At 47.1% G+C, this 26811-nt stretch overlaps 1 protein-coding gene across 1 annotated transcript in view; it reads right to left on the bottom strand.

Annotated features, from left to right (window-relative positions):
* Positions 1-26811, bottom strand: part of LOC144783063 (cytochrome P450 2C5-like) — a 524719-nt gene that overhangs the window by 441787 nt on the left and 56121 nt on the right. The window contains exon 2 of the mRNA XM_078662233.1: positions 15513-15597. The gene's annotated coding sequence lies outside the window, so the exon portion shown is untranslated. The remainder of the gene's footprint in view (positions 1-15512; positions 15598-26811) is intronic.

Here is a 26811-nt window from a genome sequence, read left to right as displayed (position 1 = left end):
CTACTGATGGGCTTGCAGCGCTGATTGCGCCACCCACCAAAGTAGCCTTGCAAACCTATTTCAGACCTTTGCCATTGCAGGGCCTGTGCGCACAGTGTTACTGTCGCTGTGACAATGGCACCTAAAGTGTGTACCATGTCTGTGACCCCCCTTTTACTACATGTCAGTCACCCCTAAGGTAGGCCCTAGCTAGCCCTGTGGGCAGGGTGCACTGTAGGTAAAAGATAGGACATGTACCTTAAGTGTGTGACATGTCCTGGTAGCCATTTTGGTTTCTCACTACTGTGGGGCTGCCCTCCCATAGGAATGCACTGGGGATTCCCTGATGTGTGTTTCAGTGGTAATTCCTGATATGAGAGGAGCAGTGTGGTCAAGTTTGGTATGTTTGGAATTGTGATAATAAATGCTACGCAATGGTGTGCGCAGATTTATTATAACTATTTTAGAAATGACACTTTTAAAGTTGACATTTCTGTGTGCAATGTGTCTGCCTGCCTGATGTGAATTACATATCTGGCTTTTGAGTGACAGGGGCTGATGGGGTGTGTGTGGCTCCAGGAGGGGCAGGGTGAGTCAGCACTAGGCTGAATGGGACATCTGCATTTGGAGTAGTGGGAGGAGAAGTCCCTGGTCCCCGAATAGGTCTGTGCCTAGCCTGTACAATGCTGGCTCCGCCCCACTGTGGTATGTCTGATGACAAGCCCCCACCTGACAAACGGGAAGAGGAGCCTTGTAAAAAAAACAGTGCTCCAATTCCCCTCTGAACCAGTTTTGGCTGGTTCCCCCAAGCCCTGTGCCAGGGCAGACAAAGCAAAGATGGAATATAAATATAGGGGCTGTGACCCCATGAAATTTTGTGTTGTTCCTGTGCTTGGGGGGCTTGCTGCTGCTGGGCCTCAGGAGGAACCGCCACGAGGGACTGCCTCCCTGCTGGAGCGCCTTGTGTGCTGGCCTGCCTGGGCCCAGCTTTGCCCCCTTTACCCCTAAAGGACTTCCAAAAACCTAGTGCCACGTGGAGCACTTCTATTTTTAATTTGCAGCCCTTGGCTGCGATGTGGGGATTCCCCCTCCTTGTTGGTGCTTCTGAAGCAGAGTGGGAGCCTACCCCGCCCTAACGCTGTGAAAGAGAGAGGAGCGTGAGGCCTGGCAGCGCGGGGCTGTGAGGAGCCCCGAGGGAATCCCAGCGTGTGGGAATTCCCCCGTGCTGCTGATCGAGAGGGAGCCTACCCTGCGTTTGCTGTTACTTCTGCGGGTGCCCACCCCACATTTCTACATTATTAACAAGCGGGTGCCCACCCCGCATTTTGACATTATCAACAAGCGGGTGCCCACCCCGCATTTGCGGTTCATTGCGGGTGCCCACCCCGCATTGCTGCCGAGAAAAGGAGCACCGAAAACGGAAGTCAGGCATCTGCGCCTGACTGTGGGCGGGGCCTGCTGACGAGCACAAGAGCCTTGCGGACTCCATTTCTGCCCCCTTCGCCCACAGAGTGGATGTCCGAAGGAGGTGCAGCCGGTTGTTGCACGAGGGCCTTTGTGAACTGAGGTGAGAGGCCCACATTAGGAAGGGGTGAGTTGTACCCCACGCCCCAGCACCTGTGCACACTTTGTGTTTGCTGCCAAGGCAGGCAGGGGGTCATTTGAGAGATGCACCTAGAGCCCTGACTTTCTGGACAAAGGGCCTTCGAGCCCCAGTGTATGGCCAGTTGGACTGGGGTCAGTTAGGTAATGGTGAACGGAGCACAAGGCCCTAAGGTGATGTATGCACCTTGTAGTAGTGTTAGTATGGTGCATTGCTTAGTTCCTGCACAATATGTGTATCCCTAATGTGATTTATCCATAATGTGGTTATGATAATGTGATGCCCAATGCAAATTTCATGATATGATGTTTATGCTAATGAGGTGTGGGCATAATGTGTTTTATGCCTACTGTGATGCAGCCATAATGTGGTTATGTTGCTAGATATAATGCTGAGGTCATTATTGTACCAGTAGTTACTGGTTGTGGTCTACTATTACAATTTGTGTTGTGTGATGGTTCTGACAGTGGCCCAATTGGCCCTGTCATGTGTATACAATCCCCTGTGAATATTGCCTAGTGCCAGTTGGCACTGTGTAGATTGTGTGATTAGGATTCTAATGTGTTTATGATAATACAAAAGATATGATTTATATAACTTTGTGTGGAGTTTCTTTTGTGGTGTGCCTAGTGTGTTGCTGCTGTGTGTGTGTGTGCGCAAACTCTTTACACATTGCCTCTGTAATAAGCCTGACTGCTCGTGCCAAGCTACCAAGGGGGTGAGCAGGGGTTATCTTCAGCATATAACTCCCTTGCCCTGACTAGAGTGGTGATTTCTGCCTGGCTTAGGGGTATACCCTAGCCATGCATACAAATGGGAGCTTTAGAGGGAAAAAACACCAGGTCGCCCTCCACTCGACAATCAATCAGAAACCACAAGACCTGTCTCTTCACACTTTTTTTGATTCCTTTTGGATTATTTTTTCTACGCTGTTTAGAATTGTGTTTGTATGGTGATAGAAATATTAAAAGATGTGGTGACTGCTAGGTGTAAAAACAGTTTTAGCTTTAAGTAAAGACAAACAAACGGGTGGTGATTACCTCATAACGGAAAAGAGAGGAATATTTGGTATTTACAGTTTGTGAACCCTCACCCACGTTTGAAAGAGTACAGCCTAAAAAGGCATACCCTAGCCAACCAGAAATCCCATTTCTAACAGTTATACAACCACCAGAAAAAACACGGAGCTTCAACTTTGTGATGCCAATATTCCAACAATTGAAAAATATGAGGATACGTTGTTTTTATTTGCCATACATTTTAAAAGAACTCTGCAATTGCTATCTGTTGATTCTGTTTAACTGTTTATTGGCCTGCTCACCTGGTGTTTTTTATTGTAGCTGAAATTCTGGGGCGATTTTCCCTTATTGGTCTAGTGTCTGAATCACGCTAAAGACCCATGAAGTATGCGCAATGGAGCCTCACCCTTCATAAGATTGCAGCTTGTCCATGCTCTAAATTGATGTAAGATTGTTTTCATCTGCAATAAAAAAGGACTCTCCAATTGTTATAATTTATATGTTGATTCTGTTTTAACTTGTTTTGTGGCTTCCTTGCTTGGTAGGTTTTATTACTGTAGCCATGTTGGGGGGATTTCCGGTTAGTAATCCAGTGTCTGAGTCACTAGAGACACAGAGAGCATGTGCAAGAGAGCCTAGGGCTTCATAAACCATACTGTAGGCCATACAAGTTCTCATTTGGTATAAGACTGTTTTTACCTGCCATAAAATGTACAAGGACTCTGCAATTCTTATATTTTAGCTCTTGATTCTGTTTGTACTTGTATCCTGGCGTGCTCACCTGGTGCTTTTATTGCAGCAGTCATTCTTGGGGATTTTCGGTTGGCACTCCAATGTGCCAGGGAACCTATGCCTACATAAACCATGCTGCAGAGCTTCCGGTCTGCGGATGCGTCACTGACAAGCTTGTTCATGCCTGTCAGCGACCAACATGCTGTCGTCCATTGCAGATCAGAAGAGGTATGGCTCACCTATGAAGCACTCAACTAAAACAAGCATTTGCAATGCAATAGGTCTCGCAGCATTAAAGTTTAAGTTATTGGCATTGTGTATGACAATGCGTTGCATAACATTTTTAGCATACTTTGAATTGGTGAGCAGTTTGAGTGTGTGCAAGAGTGCTGTTGCTCACAGCTGTTATTATTCACGCAGCTCTAATGATGCACCTCACGCACGGGGCTGACGCAGTTATTATTTACAAAGCTCTGATGATGCACCTCATGCACGGGCTCACAGCTGTTATTATTCACGCAGCTCTAATGATGCACCTCACCACGGGGCTGACGCTGTTATTATGCACCTCAGCACGGGGCTGACGCAGTTATTATTCACAAAGCTCTGATGATGCACCTCAGGCACGGGCTCACAGCTGTTATTATTCACACAGCTCTGATGATGCACCTTTGGCACGGACTCACAGCTGTTATTATTCACACAGCTCTAATGATGCACCTCAGGCACGGGCTCACAGCTGTTATTATTCACACAGCTCTGATGATGCACCTCACGCACGGGGCTGACGGCAGTTATTATTCACAAAGCTCTGATGATGCATCTCAGGCACGGGCTCACAGCTGTTATTATTCACACAGGTCTGATGATGCACCTCACGCACGGGGCTGACGCAGTTATTATTCACACAGGTCTGATGATGCACCTCACACACGGGGCTGACGCAGTTATTATTCACAAAGCTCTGATGATGCATCTCAGGTACGGGCTCACAGCTGTTATTATTCACACAGCTCTGATGATGCATCTCAGGCACAGGCTCACAGCTGTTATTATTCACACAGCTTTGCTGATGCACCTCCGGCACGGGCTCACAGCTGTTATTATTCACACAGCTCTGATGATGCATCTCAGGCACGGCCTCACAGCTGTTATTATTGACACAGGTCTGATGATGCACCTCACGCACGGGGCTGACACAGTTATTATTCACACAGCTCTGATGATGCTTCACACGCACTCATATTTAGCAATCCCACATTTCGAGTCCGCACTTGACGCCGCACTCCCTGAGCCCCTGCACGTCCCGTAGTTTATGAGTAGTCTGTAATACGCATTGGCAATTATTGTTACAATCAACAATATAATAATTTTGCTGTAGCACACGTACAGCTGTGTGACGTAAAACACCAAAGCTGTTTCATAAACGACCTGCAAGCAAAATAATCCAGCGAACTGGCATTTCTCTTGGAGGCAATTAGGTGTGTTAGAATTCTGATTTTAAATTTAAACTGAACATCCCATTATGAGGATAAAAGTGTTTTCCACCAAATCACAATTTCGACTGTTAAAAGAAAAACAGCGACTTTTCAAAATACTACAGAGGCTGAAAATAAAATAACCATTTGAACTAAGGAAGGGCCCAGCCTTGCAATATTTTTCAGGAAAGATTTTAGGATCCAACCAGAGCAAAGAAAATGTTCCATAATTGAGTGGTCATGTTCCTGCGTATATCTCGGTAGAAATCGTACGACTTGATTAGCGAGCATTTGCAATGCTCTCATACGAGAATTATGTCTTACATGGGTTTGGCACACTTGTGCACAGGTGGCAGTATAGGGTTACCGATGATGTAATAGGGCCGCAGGTCAAGCACGCCCTGGTGTTTAGAAAGTGGTGTCACCAGAACCCTGGGAGGGCATTATTTGACCCCAATTCATGTGTTACGCTACGAGACCTAAAAACCTCTGCTGTAAAAAACTAATACAAAAGATTGCTTTACCTATTTAATGCATGTGTGAGATAAAAAGCTGAATGCTTGGTGACTGTATTTTTCATATGCATAACAGTCCCTCATGCACATTAATGCAAGCACCCCATAGGAAGCAGAAGGACGTACCACGCGGCTAAGCGCATGAGGTTACACTGTATTATTCCTCTGGTTGGAACCAAAGGCAAGTACATTGTAAATAAAAAAAATACAAAACTGGTAACAATAAATACTATAAAATGATGGCAAAACTAACAGGTCTGAGACACAAAGGCTGGATAATTAAGGAAAGCACCTACCCTTTGATACAGTCCTGTTTTTGTTTCTATACCAAATAAAGATAGGATGGCAAGGGTCCTTCTTTGGTTTATATGACATAGAAAGAAAGGAAGTACTTTAATTAAGGCTTTCTTGCAATCAGGCCTTCATTTGATATAGGGAAGAAAGAGGACCGCACTGAAAGCAAGTGAGCTTCACTACAGCCCACCTTTCGTTTCCATGAAACCGGGAAAAACTAACGCCTGCTGGTAGCACGCAGGTAGGAAGGGGCGAGCGAGGGGAAACAAGAGGGGTGTCAAAACGGCAAAAAGTAACGCAGAGGAGAAGGCGGGAAGCACTGGGGCGGATATGAGAAGACGGGAGGACGGGAGGAGAGAGGAATAAGCAGCGCACAGAAGCCAAATGGACATACATGTGGATCTCACAAGTACAACAGAAACCCCTACAATAGAAATACATGTACATAAAACTAACCTTTGGTGGGGGCGTGACTTCCGTCTTGTGCACGAAGCCCACTCCTAAGAAGACGTGCGCACGCAAAACGAAACCTATCGTGGGGCGGGACTTCCGTTTTGTGAAGCCCGCGCCCACGGAGTGCCTGGAGGAGCAGTGGTGACGCGGGGCTCCCATGCCCGAGGGAGAGCCCCGCAGTCAGAGGCTGCACAAGTCCGGAGTGCCGGTGAGCGGGGAAGGTGGGATGCCTGTATGTGTGCGTGAGGGTGTGCGACGGCGGAGGGGTGGGGGGGACGTCTCTCCGTGCGTGTATGTGTGCTTGTGTATGTGTGTGCGCATGCGTGCAGGGGGAGGTGTGCCTGTGTATGTTTGCGCTTCCCAGGAGACAGCCACGGCGAGCGCTTTCGCTTTCGCGTGGCCTGCGCCGATCGCCTTTTGCGAGATGCGCGCGGCCAGGTGCTGTCTCCTGGGAAGCACAGTCAGTAACAAAACATCTCCTGGCGGACACAGCGCTGACGTGCTGTTACGCCACGAGACCTAAAAATGAAATCCACAGCCCTGCCAAGTACCACGCATCACAGGTTAGACCAACACATTATAGTGTGGTGGGCCCATCACTGTGCTAGAATGCATTAGCGGTGCATTTATTGCACACATTGACAACCCTAGGAGGCAGGCTGAACAAGGATTTGCATTTAAGCAGCAAGTGCACTGGCAGTGAGTGCTCTATGTTGCCGTCTAGAATTACACTGTGGTCGCTTAATTATTAGCAATCCGACTTAGACAGCTCTCACTAACTCTGCGGTATTTTTGGCATTAGGGCTTTAATCATGGGGAGACCCGCCGCCTCTCGCTCCAGTGTGCAAACGTAGTCAGCACATTGGTAAACAAGCACAATCCACTATCTGGACGCAGCAGGGACTGCCTTCACGTGGATCTGAAGGGCGGCACCTTGCCTGCTTCCCGGCAAGGCGCCATCACACATATAAATAGAAAGCACGTTTAAATATGTCTGACCAACTGAAAAACACAGAAATTGCACATTACAAATGGCTAAATACGATTTTGTTTCCAGTTGGTATGAGGCATGTCCAGCATCCAGTCCTTTACAGACTCCTAAAATAACAATTCATGGTCGATAATTTTCTCTTAGAAAGGTGTAAACTCTAAGCAGAATGCAATAAATGCATGACTCACGGGCGAGTGCTGTCATTCCAGAGCTACAGTTTAAAGCTGCTCAGAGCACACTCGAGCCACTGGCAGTTTTCAGTGATTCGAAGAGACCCCCAGAATGACCCCAGAATGTTGTTTTCCGGCGGGTCCGCCTTAAATAGCAGAGATGCCTTCCGGGGTGCAGACATGATAACAACACAGGGGGTTCCAGTCATGGGCGCCAAGGAGCTTGTGAAGGCATGCTTTTTAGCACAGAGAGTCACGTGGACCTGAGCCTCACACTGTCACACACTCTTATTGATCTGCGGCGGAAAAAGAAACAGAAAGTGAATTTGCCCGCCACTCATCCATTGTTTGATGATAGTGCTGGGGGACGGAGGCCCCAGTCTCCCATGCCGTGCACCAGGCGCGCAACACACATTGGACTCAAAGGGCTTCAGCCCCCACCCCCCCACCCCCGCCGGGATGTGACAGCTTCCCGGGCACACACACAGCCGCACCTGAACACTTCACAGGTCTTTTAAAGACCATTTGCATGTTAATGAGGCCTTGCTGTTGTTTCACCCCTTCTAAGAGCCCCTGCAGCTCCACTCTTCCTAGTGCTTCAGCCCCCTAAACTTTTTTCTTAGCCAAGGCCCATACATTTGGCTTTAGTTGCGCCTCTGCCGTGCACAGTGCTTGAGGGGGCCCCCTGGAGCTCGCGCCCCCCACGCACTGCAGGGTCTGCGGGGGCTATTGTTAGGCACCTGGAACTGGGAGCAATCAGAGAAGACGGAAAGCCGACGTTCCTCAGAAACTGAAATCTGGAGTGTATGATGTTGCAATTGGCATTAAAGAGACTCCTTTCAGTGGTGGACAGGGAAGAGTGTCAGTGAGAGGAAGCAGATAACTGCCCCTCTGAAGCACCAAAAAGATTTTTTTTAAACAAGCACTGGCAAAGACAATATGTGTTGCGCACGAGACCAATGTGCTCCGGCAATGATTGTTAACCATGTTTTACAGCAGCACAGCTGATATGCAGCATGGCTGAATATAATGCAATGTAAGATGGATTGGAAAATAAAATGTTGCACGAAAGTGTGGGGAAGGCAGGAGAGAAAGATGTGGGTGAGATAAGAAGGGCAAGTATGAGACAACAATCAATAAATACTGTCAATGGGGGGTGGGGGGGTGGGTGGAGAACACACAGAAAACGGAGGGCATGCCAGGAGGGGAAAGCACACTGGCAATTGAGGATGTGGAATGAGAAGCACACAGACATCTGAGACAGTGAGGGGTGGGGATGAGGAAGCACATGGACAATCGAGCTCGGGCATGGGGAGCACACAGGGAACAAAGGGCAGGGTTGGGGAATAATAAAGACAACGAAGAGCGGGGATAGGGAAGCACACAGAAAACAGAGGGCGAGGCTGGAAATGCATAAGGACAATAGAGGGCGGGAAAGGGGAAGTACAAGGACAACAGATGGTGGGCATATGGGAGAAGGGGTAGCAAATTGTCAATACAAGAAAGATTGGGATGGGGGAGCAAGAGCGGCACCAGGAAGTGGGTCAGGGAGTAAGCAAGAAGAGCAAGTGAGGAAGGGAGGGCGAAGGGAGAAACACATAGGCGAGAAAGAGAAACACAAAGTAAATGAGGGAGCAGCTGGAAAACTAACCAAACAGATAAATTAGCTCCTGAAAAGGGAGCAATGGAAGGACACAAGGAATGGGTCCGTGCTCCAGAGGAGTGACAATCACCAGAAAAGAAAGAAAAGCCCACCGAAGCTGACAAATAAGAAGTAAGCAAATGAGTGACGATAAAGCTAGCCAATGGTAAGTAATATGCGGGCTATAAGTCCTCCGTAAACTAACAATATGTCTCAAAACAGAGAGCGCATTCATCATCTTAGGGTAGACCTAAAAGTGGCTCTTAGTGCACAGCAGTCCAAGTCTCAGGTGTCCCACTCTGACTCTTCAAAAGTTAAAAGTGTTCCAGAGCCTGAAGCTCTATGCAGCAGAACAAGTTTCCAGGGGACTTCCTGCCTGGAGATCAGTCTTACCTTCTGCTGCAGGGGTTAAATTACCAGAGGTTCCTGTAGCTTTTCACTCTCTGACATTGTGGAGGGTTGTAGCGACTGCTGACAATGAGTAGCACCCTTGGCGCTGCAGGAGCATCAGCTGGATGTCCACCGTGTTTCCTTCAGTAAGATAGTAAGTTTCTCTGATCCTTCTCACAGATGGAGGAGCGATCACTGAGGTTCTGGTCCTCAGTCAGGGCTCAGAGGTCACCATGGCGTCCTGTCCCCTTTGATGATAACTAACCCAGGCAACGTTCCTCTTTCTTCATGGTGGTCCCCTCTGGCATACGGGGTCACCGAACTTACTCCGCATATGGGAAACAGCTCAATTAGCATGGCAGTAACTTTAGGATAGAGGTCGTCTCTGGTGTATGTGGCTACAGACATCACTCCACACACAGGTTTTGGCCTGATTGTTACAGCGGTCTTGCAATCTTCATGATGGCCAACTCTAGCATATGGATTCACCAACTTTACTCTGCACAGGCGCCGATTGGTGCACCCACAGCTAACTTCAATGCAGCACCCTTTCGCATATGGGGTTGCTTACTAGCATCTGCACACAGGTGACTACTCGATCATGGCAGCAGCCATCTCCCCACACCTCGCTATGGGAATCCACATGCCAGGATTCCCCACTGGACCTCACTACATCCAAGCGCACTCTGCTTTCTCACAGGGCACACTAGTCCCTGCAAGCAGGCAGGCACTGGTTCTCCAGGCGACAGGGTCGGGTGGTTTTAGATTTTCCTGGGTGATGTCCCTTTACCCAGCTGGGAGACTGGCATGCCTTAGATCTCACTCCTGGTCACGGGCAGGCGTCCTGTGGCATTTCTCCTCCTTGATATAGAGCCCAACTAGCTGCTTGACAGTTTGACATTTTGGGAGCCTTGAGCTCCCCTTCTTATAGTCTATTTCCAGACAACAAATGGAATTTAGGATCGGAGCCTCTGAATTTTCTGTTGAGGCTCTGCTTCTTCTTGAAGTGTCCACTCCTTGTCCTGCCTTTCCTCCAGAAAGCAGTCTGTCAAAACAGACAGACTCCAAATCTGATGGCACAACAAAGTCCAATGGGAGGGACTAGAGTTTCACACCTGGATATAAGCCACAATGATATGTGCATCAAAAGATTACCCCAGTCCTACTCTTCATGATTCTCTTATGAGCCCCATGCTCCTTTCCAGTGACCTCTCGCTGAAACCATTTGAAGTGTACTGAAGAGCCTTGTTGTCCTTTCTCCACTGTGTGTCCCACTCAGCTCTCAGGAATGCAGCAATCCACAAATATGTCTGGAGGGATTCCTCTACCTCCTCAAGCTCCTCCAGTCAGCCCAGGGTCTACCAAAATGGGACCCAGAGTCTTGCATGTATTGTACCATTCATAGGCACACATACACACATGCAACCACACATGAGCTGCACAGCACTACATAATAACTTGGTGTAGGTAGGCCAAGGTTTGAGTTAAGCACACAGTTGCTGAACTTCACGAGTGAGCCTGTAGGCCTCACTTCAATGAGATAGGAAAAAAGCCTTTTCATGCCTACTGATCACTAAATAGTATGCTGACACCACCTCATTTGTGCTACTTAAATCCTAGCAAACGCAGTAGCCTTTCACCACCACAAGGGTAACACTTTGGGTCCCCTCCTGGTCCAACAAGATTGCAATCTGTGAGACAGGCCTATGTCATGGCACCCACGCCTGATCCGTGTTCTCCCAGAACAACAAAAATCAGCAGCAGGAATCCAGACATTGTTGCAGCTGGGGCACTCCAAGGCAGGGGTGCCGGATTGTCACCAAGTGAAAGGACATTTCCAACCCAACAATAAGCATGAGAAATGTACTTTGATTCATATATACCTAGTGATTAACCTCAGGTTGTCCTGCTAATACATTGGATCATAGCATTGATTTCCTGTGTTTGCATTTAAATACTCATCGATAAGTTGAGTCTAGAAAATTAATGAATCTTATTTGCATCAAGACTGGAGCTTCCCAAACAAGTATCATTGCTGACTTGGTTAATACTCCGGTTCTCATTAGTACACCATGTAGTTAAAATTATTGCATTAATATGTGATGACATCACCATTCATTCTCACTGAGAATGCAGCATTCCTGGCATGCAATGCTAAGCGAAGGCTACTTTGCAAGCACTGATTCCCCATCACTCTCTACTTCTCTTAATATTTCTTAACTCCTTTGTTTAAATGAGTCTTGTTCCTGCCTTGGTGTTGAAAGTGTATACATTATCTCTGTTCAGCATATTAGCAACACTGCAAATGTAATTTGTTACCACATCCACAAAACGCTTTTGCTGTTTTCAATTGGCCTCACTTTAATTTGGCAAATTAGCAGTTTGATACACTCACAATAGAGGCTTGGGGGCAGCCACCGGGGGAGGTATGTCTCCCATGGTGATTTCGTGAGGTGGTGCAGTCCAAAGGAACGGAATTCACCTTAGGTTGATTGTTAGGGAGGGGTGGTTTGGGAGATAGGGAAGGGCTATTATTGGGTTGCCAACCACCATTTTGTCATTAGGTGGCACAGTGATTGGTAGCTCAAAAACAGGGGTTAGGGTATTCGGTATTGGCGGTTAGGGGGTACACAAAGTGCACAAATGGTCTTCAGACAGAGTGCAGCAGCAGTGCTGGCTTGCTCGCTACCGCGCACAGACATGGTAAGAATGGGTGAGTGTGGGCCTGCTGCGGTGAAGGAGGGAGAAGGGCCAGAAAACAAGGATTTGGACTGGGCGGGTTGAGGGAAGGTTTAGCACACCTGGGCGCAGGTGTGGCCAGTGCAGGTAGCCAGACGCTGTAGGGAGGTAGGCTAGATGATGCATGGAAGGGGAAAAGAGAAAGAGAACGTGCCTCGAGATCGGCTGGTGGCTACTTGAAAGTGGGAGAGGACATATTAGGTTGCCAGCCAGGCAGGTTCACAGAGGGTCAGAAGGAAGAAAACGGGGTAGACCTGGACCAGGAATAGTGCAGTCAGCAAAAGGAAAGGTGGCTGGTGACACATGGGGTTATAGAAGGTAGGGTAAGAGGAGTAGAGCCAGAATTAAGGGGCAGCACGGGACAGAGACGGAGCTGCAGGACGTTGGTGAAGCGGGGTAAATTGGAATGGAAGAGGGTGTTCAAGAGCGCTGGGTGTGGGTGGAGGAGATAACTGAAGAGGTGACATGACTAAATTGGGGTTCCAGTACACCGGAGCATTGTATATTCAGCGTCTCTTTAAATAGTATTTTAACTCCAGGGTAATGAGGCTACTGTGATGTTTTATAACTACTACACGCATTCTCTAGTCTCCATTAGTTATAGGCAGAATATGTCATGGAAGCTCGAAATTTGGAGATAATAGCACGTTTAAAAAACAAGCTCAGTCGCCAAGCTAGATATAGCACAGAGATGGGGGGCAGTGGAAACACTGACCTTGGCGGAATGGTGCAACAATATGGACGTGCTTATGGTGACTGAAAGGGCGGTATACAAAATGAGAGCTAACCCTCGGAAGTGGAACAAGGTCTGGCTACCCTGGAATAGCTACCGGGGAGACTTGTGCGAACCTTTATTAGAGGAAGACATTGAAAGACCAGAGGATGAGGAGGAAACAGACTGATTAGCCCTCGTGAGTAATAACTTAGGGGAACCCCAGGGGGAGGAAAGGGTGCTGTCACTGTCTAAATCGAACCATCACTATAGACGACTAGTTGACTGGTTGCAAGACTACAACTTGTCTGCCAAATTATTGAGTCACAAGTTAAGTTATGTTTTCAAAAATGCAAAAGTGAGACTACCTTTGATTTTAACAAACAAATGATGTCGTATTAAATGTCATTATGTTCGAATGTGCTGCCGGACCGGAGGTTGTCGGCTGAATAGCTGTGTATTATTCCTTCTAGGCGGAAATTATGTACTGCAGCCGAACTCAGGGTTGTAAATGTAAAGTTGTGTACTGTTGACATATATCAATAAAGTCTTACGAAAAAAACAAAAAACAAGCAATAGGACTTGACCTCTGTGTCATACGCAACAGTCGATGTAATAATTGACCTAGTGAAAATAGTGGGGCAGGTGCATAGATGGCTAAAAGTGACATCAAATCAGCCTTTAGATTGTTGCTAGTACACCTGGCTGACTTTTAATTATTAGGTGTCAAATTTGGAGGCAGATGGTATTTGGACAAAACATTGTCAATGGGATGGTCCATATATTGTGCATTGTGTGAGACATTTCACATTTAGTTCCTATCTACAGGCTACCAAAAGGACTGGGCAAAATGGGGTTGCCAGCTGCAGACTACAGGACACATTTCTTTAGAATAGGGGAGGCAGTGGAGCCAGGGGAATGGGGTTGGGTAAGACAAAAGATAATGGGTCTGGGGAGGCGGTCATCAGATTGTTATAGGAGGTATGTTGGAGAAGAAAATGCAGATTGGTAGAGTAGATCATAACAGTTTTTTCCTTTCTTTGTAGGCTCTGGTCCTGGCCTGCGTCACACTTGTTTGAACATATGGATAATGGGGCAAGAATACAGGTGGCAAGGAGAAGCTTCAAAGAACATTTGGGTTTTGAGGGTCATAGGTAACAAGAGATGTCCGGACATGTTAGCCATTCACTTAGGTGAAAATGATTTGGTGCTTAAAAAGGTTTAGCACTGTTAAAACGGATGGAGGCAGGCATACAAGAAATTATGCATCTTTGTGCTGGTACAGTGGTTCCCAAACGTTTGACTCCTGAGGACCCCCATTGAGTCATCACTGGAAGCCGGGGACCCCCAAGCAATTTGTATGAGTTAAATTTCAAATATTAAAACAGTAATTCGAAGAAAATACACATGTGGGGACACAAAATAAATACTCAAAGTACTAAGGATTTTGGGGCCAGAAGTACGACCATTTCATTTAGCGCCTCGCAATTGGCGACACATTGCGAGTGGCAAATTACGAGTCGCTAAATGAAATGTACAACAGTGTGCTTAACACTGTTTGGGATTCCCAATTGGGTCGCATATTGCGAGGTTCATTAATATTAATGAGCCTCTGGCAATTTGCGAGCCCATTGGGAATGCCAGCCCTCTCAGGTATGGTGGCCTGCTGGGCTCTGTAGGCCACCATGTCTGGGACTGCTTTTAAATAAAGCAGTTAAAAAAAAATGCAGCCCGTTTACCATGCATTTAAAAAAAAAGAAAATGAAACGTTTTCGTTTCATTTTCTAAGGGCAGGCAGAGGTCCAAAGAGACATTGAACCATACATGTAAATCAGTGTATATAAAATGTTTAAAGAGTGCTTGGTCTGAAAAACTCAGGATTCAGAACACATAACACAGTGGCTAGCACACAACTGGTACCATGCAGTTTGCAAGCAGCTCTTTGATGACAGTTTATAGGTCCTTCTGCTAGATTACGATTGTCACTTATGAAGTGCACAGTAATGAAAGAATCTCTGTGACTAAAGCAGTAACCACGAACCCATGCACAGAAAATACTGCTTTTTAAAATGCATGTTACACGTTCTATGCAGTAGGCACATTAACCCTCTGTGCTACATTAGTTAAGTCAAAGCTGCCACTGAACAAAACTCTCCTCACGCTCCAGCTGGTACATTATTCACTGGCATTATCTTGACACTTTTATTGTTGCTGGGAAGCTGCTAATTATACAAGAAACTTTTCTGTGCTTTTAAAACTGTTGCCTACGGACCCCCAGGGAATCTGTCACGGACCCCTGGGGGTCCGCGGACCCCAGTTTGGGAAACACTGTGCTGGTACGTTTGTTTTGTGGACGAAGCTAATACCAAGGAGGGTGTCACGACACCAAGCAAGTCAAACAAGTTCTCTTCAACAACCCCCCCCCCCTCCTCCGGTCATAGTGGCACCTGGGTCTCTTCAGACCTCAGTATGAGTTTGGAGGGATCATAGGGTAGGACAGTAGGACACCCAATGGAGAAGAGTGCGGTAAATGCACACAGTCCCGATGTTGCATCAATACTACAAGAATTATCACATACACATTATGAGCATTAGGAACAGTAAGATCCATTTGACAAGACTCAAGTGCTTAAAAAAGCCTGGGTCCTTCTGTTCAGACCGCCCAAGATCTGGAGATGTCTGCATCCATTTTATTTGACAAAGCATAAAAGGTCACTCCCAAGCCATGCCTTGCTCGGCACCTGCGCACCACCGGTGAAGACACTGACTCACGCCCCTCCCTGAGGAAAACTTACCTGAAGACTTCAGTTGCCGAATCCCCGAGGAGGATCCAAGTTCGATCTCCCTTCTTCCTCCTCTGCTGCTGTTTTTGTACTTTTCCTGAGAGAAAAAATAATGGTAAGTAAAGGCTTTAATGTTTACACAAACTCGAGCTTCAAGTTAGAGAAAGTTTATGTGTTATGAGTTATTAAGTTGAAACAGTAATCTCTGCTAACGGGCAAAAAAACAAGAATGTTTCTGTCAATCAAAAGTGCAAGGTGTGCCCAGAAAAGTGCCGCAATATTAGAGAAAAGTAAAAGATTAAATTGCTATGAAACGCATAAGATTACCTAGGGAATGTTTAAGTTTAAGTTGCTGTCATGCACCTATATCATTAAATCGGCCTTTTCCACACTGGGGTCATTATGATGGCGGATTTTCCGCATACTCCGGCCCGGCGGAAGCCACCGCCGGCCCGGAGTATGCGGGAAATCCACCGAGGAGGCCTGAAAGACCCACCGCCAAATCAGGATGGCTGGTGGGTCTCACAATCTGTCCGCCGCTTTTCCGCCGCGGTCGGAAGGCGACCACGGCGGATAAGCACTAACATGGCTGGCAGTGTCTATCAGACACCGCCAGCCATATTAGGATGTAGGGAAAGTAATGCTTTTCCGCGGCGGCTTTTCCGCCGTGGAAAAGCATACGGACATTCACTTTGGGGGCCCGTTGCGGGCCCCCTGGGTGAAGGTTGCGTGGGGGGTGCACATGGGGGGTACCTATGGTACCCCCCTGCCTTTGCGTGCACGAAGCGGCAGGCACCGCGCGGTGCCTGCCGCTTTGTGCATGCAAATGCACACCTTTCATTTTTTACATTGCGGCGGGTGCTGCTTCAAGCAGCACCCGCCGCAATGTAAAACATACAGGATGTGACCGCCAGGGTGGCGGTCACATCCTAATTGCCATGGAGGGACCGCCGCTGCCCATGCGGACGGTCCCTCCTACTCAGGGGTGGCGGACGGACGCAAGTCCGTCCGCCATCCTAATCGGCCATATATGTTGCCGACGCATCTGCCCTTTCTGCCGCGTTTGGTCCACCGAGCCAGCTTTTTTGAGGAGCAGTAAGATGACGAAAAGCACGCGGTCAAGGTAAAAGGCGGTATGCAGTGCCAGTTCCGACATGATTACATTCGTGCTCCTTTTTCTCACCACACCCTAGGGTGACCTGTTGCAGCGGCAGGGGGCGCCACGGCGTTTGCTACGGGCCATAGAATTTGAGTTCCGTAGGTGCACAGAAGCGGCCTAGCAGCAGCTGCGGCTTCAGCCTGCGGTCCTCCTCGGCCCCCGCCCGAGCACGCAGGGTCGGATTGGTAACGCTGGCACTCGGGCAATGCCCGAGGGGCCGGCATCCGGTTCCAGCTGTGGGCTACTTTTTGGAGCAGCCTGAGAGTCCGATGTGGGCGGTTTCTGTGGTGTTCAATGCCGCCAGCGGCCCCGTGGGTTCCTGAGTGGCCTTTCTGGAGGCAGATGGGCGTCCATTACCTCCCTTTTATCAACAGGCAGAGGTGTCACTCCCTTTCCCTTGCTGGGCCGCCCCATTAATGTATGCATAGTGAGCGGGGGGCAGGGGTCCTGAGCAGAATTGGCCTCACTTGCTTTCAGGTGTATTTCACCATTGTAAACTAGTCAGTGCATTTTTTTTACCCCCCCCCCCCTTTTTTAATAAAAGTTTGCTGAAGCACTGTTTTGCGAAAGGTAATATGCAACTGTGTGCCACTTTTTTTTTTTGTGTGCCCTGGCCGATTTTTAATCCCAATCCAACCCTGCTAGCACGGACGGGAGTCCATCAGAGCTCACCCCAAGAGGCACCTACCATACAGCAGCAGTCACGACAAGCATTGGCATAGCCAAAAGGACTCGCCTTTGGGACCTTATAAGTGTTTAGTTATCCAGAACAATATCCTTGGTACAACAACATGACCTGTTGCATGGCTAAACACTTATAAGGTCCCAAAGGCGTGACATGTTGGTTATGCCAATGCTTGTTTTTACTTTGTCAGGGGTAGAGAAAACATGCATGAGGAGAAGGCAGGTTTGAGACATGTAGCTGCAGTCGACTGGAGTCCTAAAAGCTGGTCAGTGTCAGATTTTGACCTAGTGGATTCCACTGCTACCAGGGATAGCAGACTTCTCAACCACGCAAAGGCATTTGTCACTTTGAGTTTCTTGTTAGATGCCCTCTAAAGGTTTTTGAATGTTCCATGAAATCAGTAGTGTACAAAGTAGATCCAGGAGGTCTAGATTCAAACCTGGTTTTTACATTAAGCACTGAATATGGGAGTTCATCTGCGAATCGTATGCAAATGTATCTGATGAATATCTTGAAAACGAGGCTTGGGTCTAGCACTGCTAGATGTTCTTTTGACATTGTTGCTTTAGATAGCAAAAAAAATGTTGGGGGACAAAGTAGATAATTTGGCAATAGGTATCTTGTTCAGAAAGATTCCATGGGCCTGTCGAGATTGCTCTGCCGGTGCCTCTGAAACCCATTTATGATGTGCATTAATATAGGGCTGTGCCACCAGCCACAAAACGGTTCCAGAGGCAGTCTTCCCTATAAGAGAGCAGTGAAAGGAAGAGAGTAGGTGAGACCAAAAATTCTAGGTGCACAGAAATGTGAGCGGAGAGCCTAGATAGAGATGGAGATGGAGAACTGCGTCTCGACGCAAGAAGGCCCTCCTGGAAATCATAGACAAAGAACAGAGCTTTTCATTCAAGACCAGTGAGCTGCATCCCTTCTGAATGACCTATAGATCAAGGAAGACCAGTTTTGACCAGTTTAGAAGAAAACTTCTGGACGTGTCTTAAATAATACTAATGCTTGCCGTACAAAAGGCACGAGGCTTCGTGGCAAACAGTTTTACTATAGACTTTCTGTAGGAAGGTGGATACCTGACTATGGTTACCCCAGATTTTTTGCCTTGTGTTTAGCTGGTTTTCGATTTAGTTGGCCTGGGATCCTGCTAATCCGGGCCCCAGGCTACCTGCTCTCACTGTAAAATGGATTCCATGTACTTTAGGTACATCTCCAATTGGATGTTGGGTCACCTTGTGAGCCCCTGTATAGTGTACCATAGGTACCCAGGGCATAGGTGCATCCAAGGCCTACCAGGGGCTGCAGCATGAATTATGCCACCCCTGGCTGGCCATCCAAATTGACACAACTGGCTGATCACTCAGCTGGGGCAAGGTTGTGTAATAACCCCTTGCTTAGGTATAGTATCCCTATACCTACCATTATATATAGACACATATATACCTATAAGTCACTCCTATGGCAGGCCTTAACAATCCTGAAGGCAGAGTGCTTGGTTTTATGTGAGATGAGGCTCTAGCATGAGCTGATCCTGTCTGCAGCTTTCGGAACCATGTCCTTATAGCTGTTCTATGATATAGCCATACCGTATACTCTTAAGTGCATTATAATCCTCGCAGTTAAATGCTAACTCTGGTTTGGCTTTATCAAAACATGTCGTGTAAGGTGTCATATGCTTTGGAATACTACCCCCCTCACCAGTTCTGGCGAAGGGGGTAGCATTCCTCCCTTCTAGAGGGAGAAGACATGTTGTTCCTGTTAATCCCGGTTAAAGTTAACCAGAGCCTCAGCATCACAAAATGGATGCTGCTGCCATAGACACAAGTCTGACCTCCTGCTGCTGGGAGTCCTTCCAGCGAGGGAGGCTTGGACAATAGGTTTCCTGTCTTGGGTGGTGCTAGCACCACCCCAGACAGGCCATAGTGTATTGAGGCAGGGAGGGCTGAATGAAATGAGACACTGCCTGGGGCACACAAGGTGTCCCATGCATAGCCCGGTTCAAACCAGTTGCTGGGGCACTCCAGCCCCACCTCTGGCGCGAAACTGGATGAAGGGAAAGGGGTGTAACCACCCCCTTCCCTGGTCCCACCCATAGGAGGGACCTAGCAGGTAATCCAGCCCCTCAGATTAGTATATAGGTAGGAGCTGAGTCAAGAGACTTTAGATTTATCCTGAACTGAAACTTGTAACGAAACTCTGGACCTTCAACATTCTACTGCAACTAGAAGACTGAAGAATCTCCCTTGTGGTCAAGGAGTGAACACCCTGTGCAAAGAGGCACCATCCAGCGATCTGCGGTTTACTTTGTCGATGCTCCTGCCGGAGCCCGAGCACAGAGTCCGTTGAGAGCTAAACTTCCAGACTTCTTTGACCCCGATCCACAGCCACAGCAAAACTGAGATCCGTGGAGGCGACGAGAGACGTGGGACCGGCCATCTTGAATAACCTGCACTTTGCTACTTTTTGCAGCTTCTGAGGCATCCTCAAAGTTGTGCATTGGGGATTGAGAAGCCCCAGCCCCGAGCACCTTCTGCACCGACGCACAGCCCTCCACACTCCATGAGTGCCGCGTGGGGCCTGCTTGTGTTTTTGTGCTCAACGCGTCTGTCTGGGTCCTTGCCCGTTGGCTAGTGGCCTCTGTGACGACGAACCTTTGAATCTGAACTGCACGCCTGGTTGCTCCAGGTGGGCCCTTGCTTCCCTGCAAAGGAGAAGCCCCCTAGACCTTGCTGGTCTAACCCAAAGCGAATATTCGATTCCTGCATGGGTTGCATTTGCCAAGGCCTGTTGACTCCAATCTGGAAGCCGACGCTGCCAACAACGAGATCCTTCGTGGGACAGTCCGTATCCAGCTCCTGGTTCTTGTCGACGCCTCCTGGTCCACGTGGCTGCAGAGTCAAGCTTCACGACATCACCTGATTGCTTCGCGACATCGCCTGGTTCCTTCCTGGTCACTGGCTAGTGACCCAGACTCTGTCCCCTCTGCTTTCAGGTACTCTTCATCCTCAATCCGCCCTAGGATCCACCCAGACACTTCTCTCCTGGTTGCCTGCAGCATCTTTTTACAGGTCTCCATAGGAATCAGCGACGAAACCCGACACACTTTGACACCTATGCACCCGGCTCCTGTGGGTGAGGTAACACAAGTACTTTGGTGCTCCTGTGGGTAATGACTATCCTACGCACTGAAGTATTTGTTTGCCTGGTCGGCTGTACGCTCACCTTGGTAACCCTGATCCACCGACCCTTGCTGGCTGCCCTATTCTCCCTCCCGCCGCCGCAACACACCATCTTGCGGCCGCCGGGTGGAGGGAGAAGACTCCAACTACCGGGATCCTTTGCGGCCGCTGCCGCTAACTCCGCGCCTGAAGGCGCTTAAAATTGACGAGAGCCCCGGCAGAGCGGGCGCACTGAAGTATTTGTTTGCCTGGTCGGTTGTACGCTCACCTTGGTCTCCCTGATCCACCGACCCTTGCTGGCTGCCCTATTCTCCCTCCCACCACCGCAGCACACCATCTTGCGGCCGCCGGGTGGAGGGAGAAGACTCCCACTACCGGGATCCTTTGCGGCCGCTGCTGCTCACTCCGCGCCTGGAGGCGCTTAAAATTGACGAGAGCCCCGGCGACGCGGGACCGCATGCGGGCAGCGACGGGTGAAGCCCCGGCAAAGGGCGGGCTGTTTGTGGCCGTTCGTGGCTGGGCTGGGCCACCTCCCTTTGGTTTGGTTATGCGGGACATACACACTAATGTAAGATCTCGTAATATTTGTATACTTCTGTGTCAACTTAATCCCCAATATCCGGCTATCACATTTGCATTATATGCTGTTAAAGTATTACCACACATTAGAAAAATGAGCTCTCGGTCTAGTAACGGCAGGAAATCCCTGGTGGGAGGGACTGTCAGAGGGACCTTAGACCAGTTTATTACAAGGGCCCCTACAGTGTTAGAACGTGAAATAGCCATCACTGAGCGGCGCCTGTCTTTAGAACTGTTGTATAAACGTTCTTCCCTGGATTCCATCCAGCTAGCGACCACACCACCTAATCATGGCACCGACATAGAACAACCTAATGACCCTGGTTTTTCGCCACGGCCACAAGATCTAGCGGAACAAGTAGAGATAAGTAGGGAGCCCAATCTTATAGACCTGAATATAGGATCCCAAATAGAAATTCCTCCTGTAGAGCTAACACCACCGACATTTAGGAAGTCTATTATTTATAAGATTACTTCATCTAAAGTTTCGGGGACAGGACCCCCAAATAAAAGAAAGCAAGGGGGGAACAGCCAAACAGGAAGTCGAGCAAAAACACCCAAAATAGTCTTAAGCCCCTTAAAGGGCCAGGGTCCTGCAGGAAGGAAGTCTGTGCCAGATCACTCGTCCCCATACTCCCATCTTATTCAAGATCTAATGGGAAACATAGAACAACTGGTTAAATCTTTATTATTACCACTTGTGGAGAGAGTGAAAAGAATGGCAGAGCAATTGGGGTCTATCCAAGAAACGACTACCACTAATACTAAATTACTTAGGGAATTGCCATCTAACAGACATGACCCGATTTCCTCGGTATTGTCCACAGGGCCTAAAACATCTAACCCTTTGAACAGTATTGACTTACTACCTCCAGCCCATAATAACATCCCGGCTCCTAGGAATATGAATATAGATACCGAACCCAGGATACCTAGGGAAGAAAGAGCCGGAGGGCAAGAAAGCAAGCCAGATTACAAGCAAGGAAATACCGCAAGGGCACCTCTTTTTGATAAAAACTTAAAAAGAACCATCCATCAAATAGATCTGCCTCCAGAGGCGGTACATTATGTTATAATTCTCACTGGGGTGCCAGAGCTGGTAGCTGGGAAAACTGAGGGGTATCAAGAACTCAAGAACAAAGTAGTGTACTGGCTGGGAAAAAACAGGCCATTACCCCCTAATATCTATGGCAAAATCTTACATGTAAGAAGATTAGGTTGGGTGGGACAAAGACCGAAAGATATACAGGGGGATGTCATCATCATTAATTTTAAAGATCGCAGGGCGACCATCCATATTAGAGACTGGTTCCTTGAGTATGACGGGGGAGGTATATCTACCCGTGATCTAAGTTATTTTTATCCACAAGCTCTATTAGGCAACCCCTCAAGATCACGGTATCTCGATATGCGTTCCACGGCGGGCCCTATTTTTAACATCTCCACCTGTAATCGATTTGCTTCTCTCTCTGGTTTAGAGGGGGTGGATTGACTCACAGAAGAGGTTCCAAGGGTTTACGAGCCTTCTTTGTATACTGCTAATGACATGATATACGGAGAAGAAGGACTATCTGATATAAGATCTAAGATGGGAGAGGTCGACATCACTAACAAGAAAACCCTGAAAGGCCAGTCTATTATATCATGGAATCTAGCGGGCCTAAAGGATAAGGTGGACCACCAAGAATGTCTAGACTTAGTAAATAAGCACAGTATATTGTGCTTTCAAGAAACTTGGACGGTCCAAGAAAGCCATTTAAAAGGATATCAAACCTTTAATACCCCCGCCATTGTAAGCCAGCATGGTAGAAACAAAGGGGGTTTGTGCACCTATATTTCAAATAAAGCAGGGATTTCAGTTGCTAAATTTATCTCAGCGGAATGCTATCAGATTCTATTAATCAACTTGGCAGGTTTAAATGACATGGCCATTATCAACTTTTATAATAATGCCCATTCATCTTTATGGGAAGGGGCTATTAATGGCCTTAGAAATTCGTTAACTAATTAAGAAAAAATAGGGGGTGGGGATTTGGCACTTTTATGTGTGGGCGATTTTAATTGTACATTCTGCACTCGCAGTAACACTGGTATTTGTGTCCTGGCGGAGAATAGGGAAGATGCCCCAACTCATTTTGTTCACTCCAGGCTAGGGGATTTGCTGAACAAATTGATATTTGATTTCGATTTAGGCTATATTAATGAAAGCTGTACACCGCGGAGGAGTTTAAAACAACATTTAATGGGAGAGGGGCAAATTCTATAATCGACTTTACCCTGTTGTCCTCTAGATATTGGTGACTTGTTCTGTCCTGGGAGACACTTGATGTCGCCATGAATGATCACTACCCCATTTCTTTCTGCCTGAAAATCAAGGGATTAGATTTAATACTAAGGCCATTCATAATACCACGATTAATCTGGCAAGTACCAACGGCTACTCCATCAAGTGGGCAAAAGTAGATTCTGATGCTTTTACCCGAAAACTGGTAACTAATATTTATGACCACTTGACAATTTGCCTCTCATTGTCCGAAGATAATCATCAAGTCCTTAACTCCTTCGGGAAAATTACGGGCGAAATTAAAAAACAACTGACAAGGGAATTTAAAAATCATAGACATAAAGTCAAGGGTTGGTTTGATAAAGATTGTTCCATGGGAACATCACAACCTGATAAGCGCTCTACATGAAACCCGTAGATCGATGGAGCTAGTAAGGCAGACTCGAAGATCTTACCATGCTACTTTAGCCAGAAGGAAAAGGGAGTTAAAAAATGAAGCTTGGCAAAATCTTCATGAGGCATGCTTAAAGAATGATAACAAGGCTTTTTGGAGACCAGTCAATGCGCCCTTCCTGACAGATAAAGAAACTGACACCATTGACTTAGCTATTTCAGGGGACATCTGGGTTAAGCATTTTTCTAATTTATATGATAACCCTAACACACTAGAGAGTGATAATAATAGAGACAACCAAATGATATCACCTGAAGAGGTCGAGAGATCAGAGGCGTTCCCATTGGGGATCGTATTCGATCACGCAGAGGTCATTAAGGCAATAAGGGATAGCGCCTCGGGGAAAGCACCAGGACCGGACGGTGTTCCTGTTGACCTATATAAAGCTGAGTTAGGTCTATGGTCACCATTATTAACAAATGTTTTAAATCGCTCTAATGCTTCTGGCTTTATTGCAACCTGGCCAGAAGCGGTTGTCATACCAATTTTTAAAAAAGGGGATAGAAATAACCCCGTTTGCTATCGACCGATATCCCTTTTAGATGCTTTAATGAAGGTAGCGGGCAGGATGATTCTTAATAGGCTGCAGGCATGGGCAGAGGAAAATGACATCATCACCAATTTACAATATGGTTTCCGCACAGGTAAGGGCACCATCGAACAAGGCCTAAATTTAGCACTGCTAACAGCCAAATATACCCAAGCTAAAAGAGGAAGTTTATTTATCAACCTTGGGGACTTAAGTTCCGCGTTCGATTGTGTGGACCACTCTATGCTATGGAAGACGCTCAGCGACATGGGCATAGACCAACAGATCCTATCTTTTATCAAAGAACTGTATAGGGACGCGGGGGCCCGGGTACGGTATGGGAGGGGGGGGGAATGTTCTGACAAATTTAATATAAGAAGAGGCGTGAGACAAGGGTGCATTCTGGCACCTTTTCTCTTCACCTTATATATCAACAGTGTGGGACAACATCTAAAGGATTTTCAGTTTGATTATCCTTCCGCGGGTGGAAATCCGATTCCCATCCTTCTGTATGGGGATGATGCAGCAATCATGTCACGAACTGTCATCGGCCTACAGAGGGCTGTGGTAAAATTCTCAGAATATATGAGTACCCGAGGGCTAGTAATCAATGTTTCAAAAACATATTCCATGACATGTGGAACCACGATAAGATCTAGTAAGGCTATCTTCTTGGGAAAAAACAAGATCGAGAGTACTAGTAGATTCCCTTACTTGGGTACTAACTTCGATAGTAGAGGAACTTAGAATGAGGCAGTGTTCGCAAGGAAATTGGCCTTTTCTAAGGCCAATGGTGCCCAGATAAATTTTGCCAGGAAACTGAGCGGACGACCAGTGCGTGAACTTATCCAAATCTATAAAACAAAGTGTGTTCCTACTGGCACTTACGGGGCCGGGATCTGGGGGATTGTCAACGTAGAGCAGATACAACGCTCCGAATATGAGTTCATCCGTTACTTATTGGCAGTTCCCAAGTCCATGCCCATTTATTTTAGCCACAGCGAAGTTGGACTTCCATTTATTGAGGATACGATTAAATCTTCCCCATTGCTCCTATGGCATAAAATTTGGGTAACGCCAGAAACGTCTTTAAATAGAGACATTGTAACGGATTGTCTATAGCTAGATGGTGCTGTAAATATCAAATGGCTAAATTATATTAATTACATGATGTCTGATATTGGACATCGAGAATACTTTGACAATCCAACATGTATGGAAAGAGTCCCAAGACGTACGTTTAAAAAACTAATTGGGGAACACTTGGATAAGAAAAGGTGGTCATTTGAAAAGGGTAAACAAACAGCCATTGTGAATCAGTTACTCATCACTCATGTAGGGATACAGCCTTACCTATTATTAGAGTGTAGTTGCTTCACACGAATGCTGCTGACTAGGTTTCGTGTGGATACCTATTTCCGCATGGTGACATTTCCGAATTTAATGACTGGTCCAAACAGTTGGAGAAGTGCCCATGCGATGACTTATCACACGAAACTAACATCCACAGTATCCTATTTTGCAAATTTTACCTGACCCCCAGGAAAAGGTTTTTGAAACCGATCCTTACAAAATGGGGACTAAGGGGATGTAAAGCGGCTTTACTTAAGCTAAAACAATTGGAATCCGAATTTGTTATAAAAGCGGTTTCTTCCTACTTGAGGATACTCATTAGTCTCAGGAACACTATGTGATCTTCATGATTTATCTGTAGTGCTTTGTTATTCCTCTTTTAACCTATTTTTGTATTAGGAATATCGATGAATTTTATGTAATTAATGCCATTTAGTAGTGCTTCTAAAAAATGCTGGTAGTGAGAAGGTATATATTTGTATGATTCCGTCTGTTATTACTCTGATATGGATCTAAAAGAAACAATCTGCTTTCTGTTAATTCTGATGATTTTTAATCTTGTGTAATTAGATGCAATTGTTATTTTTAACACTTTTTACGCTTTTCTACTGTACTTTTAATATGTGCTTTTATGATTTTGCAACAAAAATGGAATAAAGCTATTTTTAACTTTGACTTTGACTTTGACTATCCTAGTGTCCTAGTCAGTGGCGTCACTAGGGTTGGTGTCACCCAGTGCGGGTAACTCATGGTGTCACCCCCTCATACCCCATGAATCCATGATGGACCTCCTCGAGGATATGTATTCATCTGTGTAGCACCCACGGAGGGGGTCCTTCTTCTTCTGGGGCATTTCCAAGCCCACTCCTCGAACCGGAGTCTAAAGCACTGCAGAGGTGTTACCCATCCTTTCATAACTACTCCCCTTGCTCCTTGGAGGCCATGCATTCTACTCAGAGTATTTCCCTGCTTGCTTTAGGTCTTCCCTGCAGTGTGGCCACATTCCTCTCCGCACCCCAGCTTGCTATCACTACTCTCCCTGCTTCGCTTCCGTCTCTCTCGCTTCCCTTCACCTGCCCTCCA

The sequence above is a fragment of the Lissotriton helveticus genome, chromosome 9 (genome assembly GCF_964261635.1).
Source record: "Lissotriton helveticus chromosome 9, aLisHel1.1, whole genome shotgun sequence".
In the NCBI taxonomy this organism is placed as follows: Eukaryota; Metazoa; Chordata; class Amphibia; order Caudata; family Salamandridae; genus Lissotriton; species Lissotriton helveticus.
Note: the sequence above shows the minus strand (reverse complement) of the source record. Positions and strands in the feature narration are given on the sequence as shown.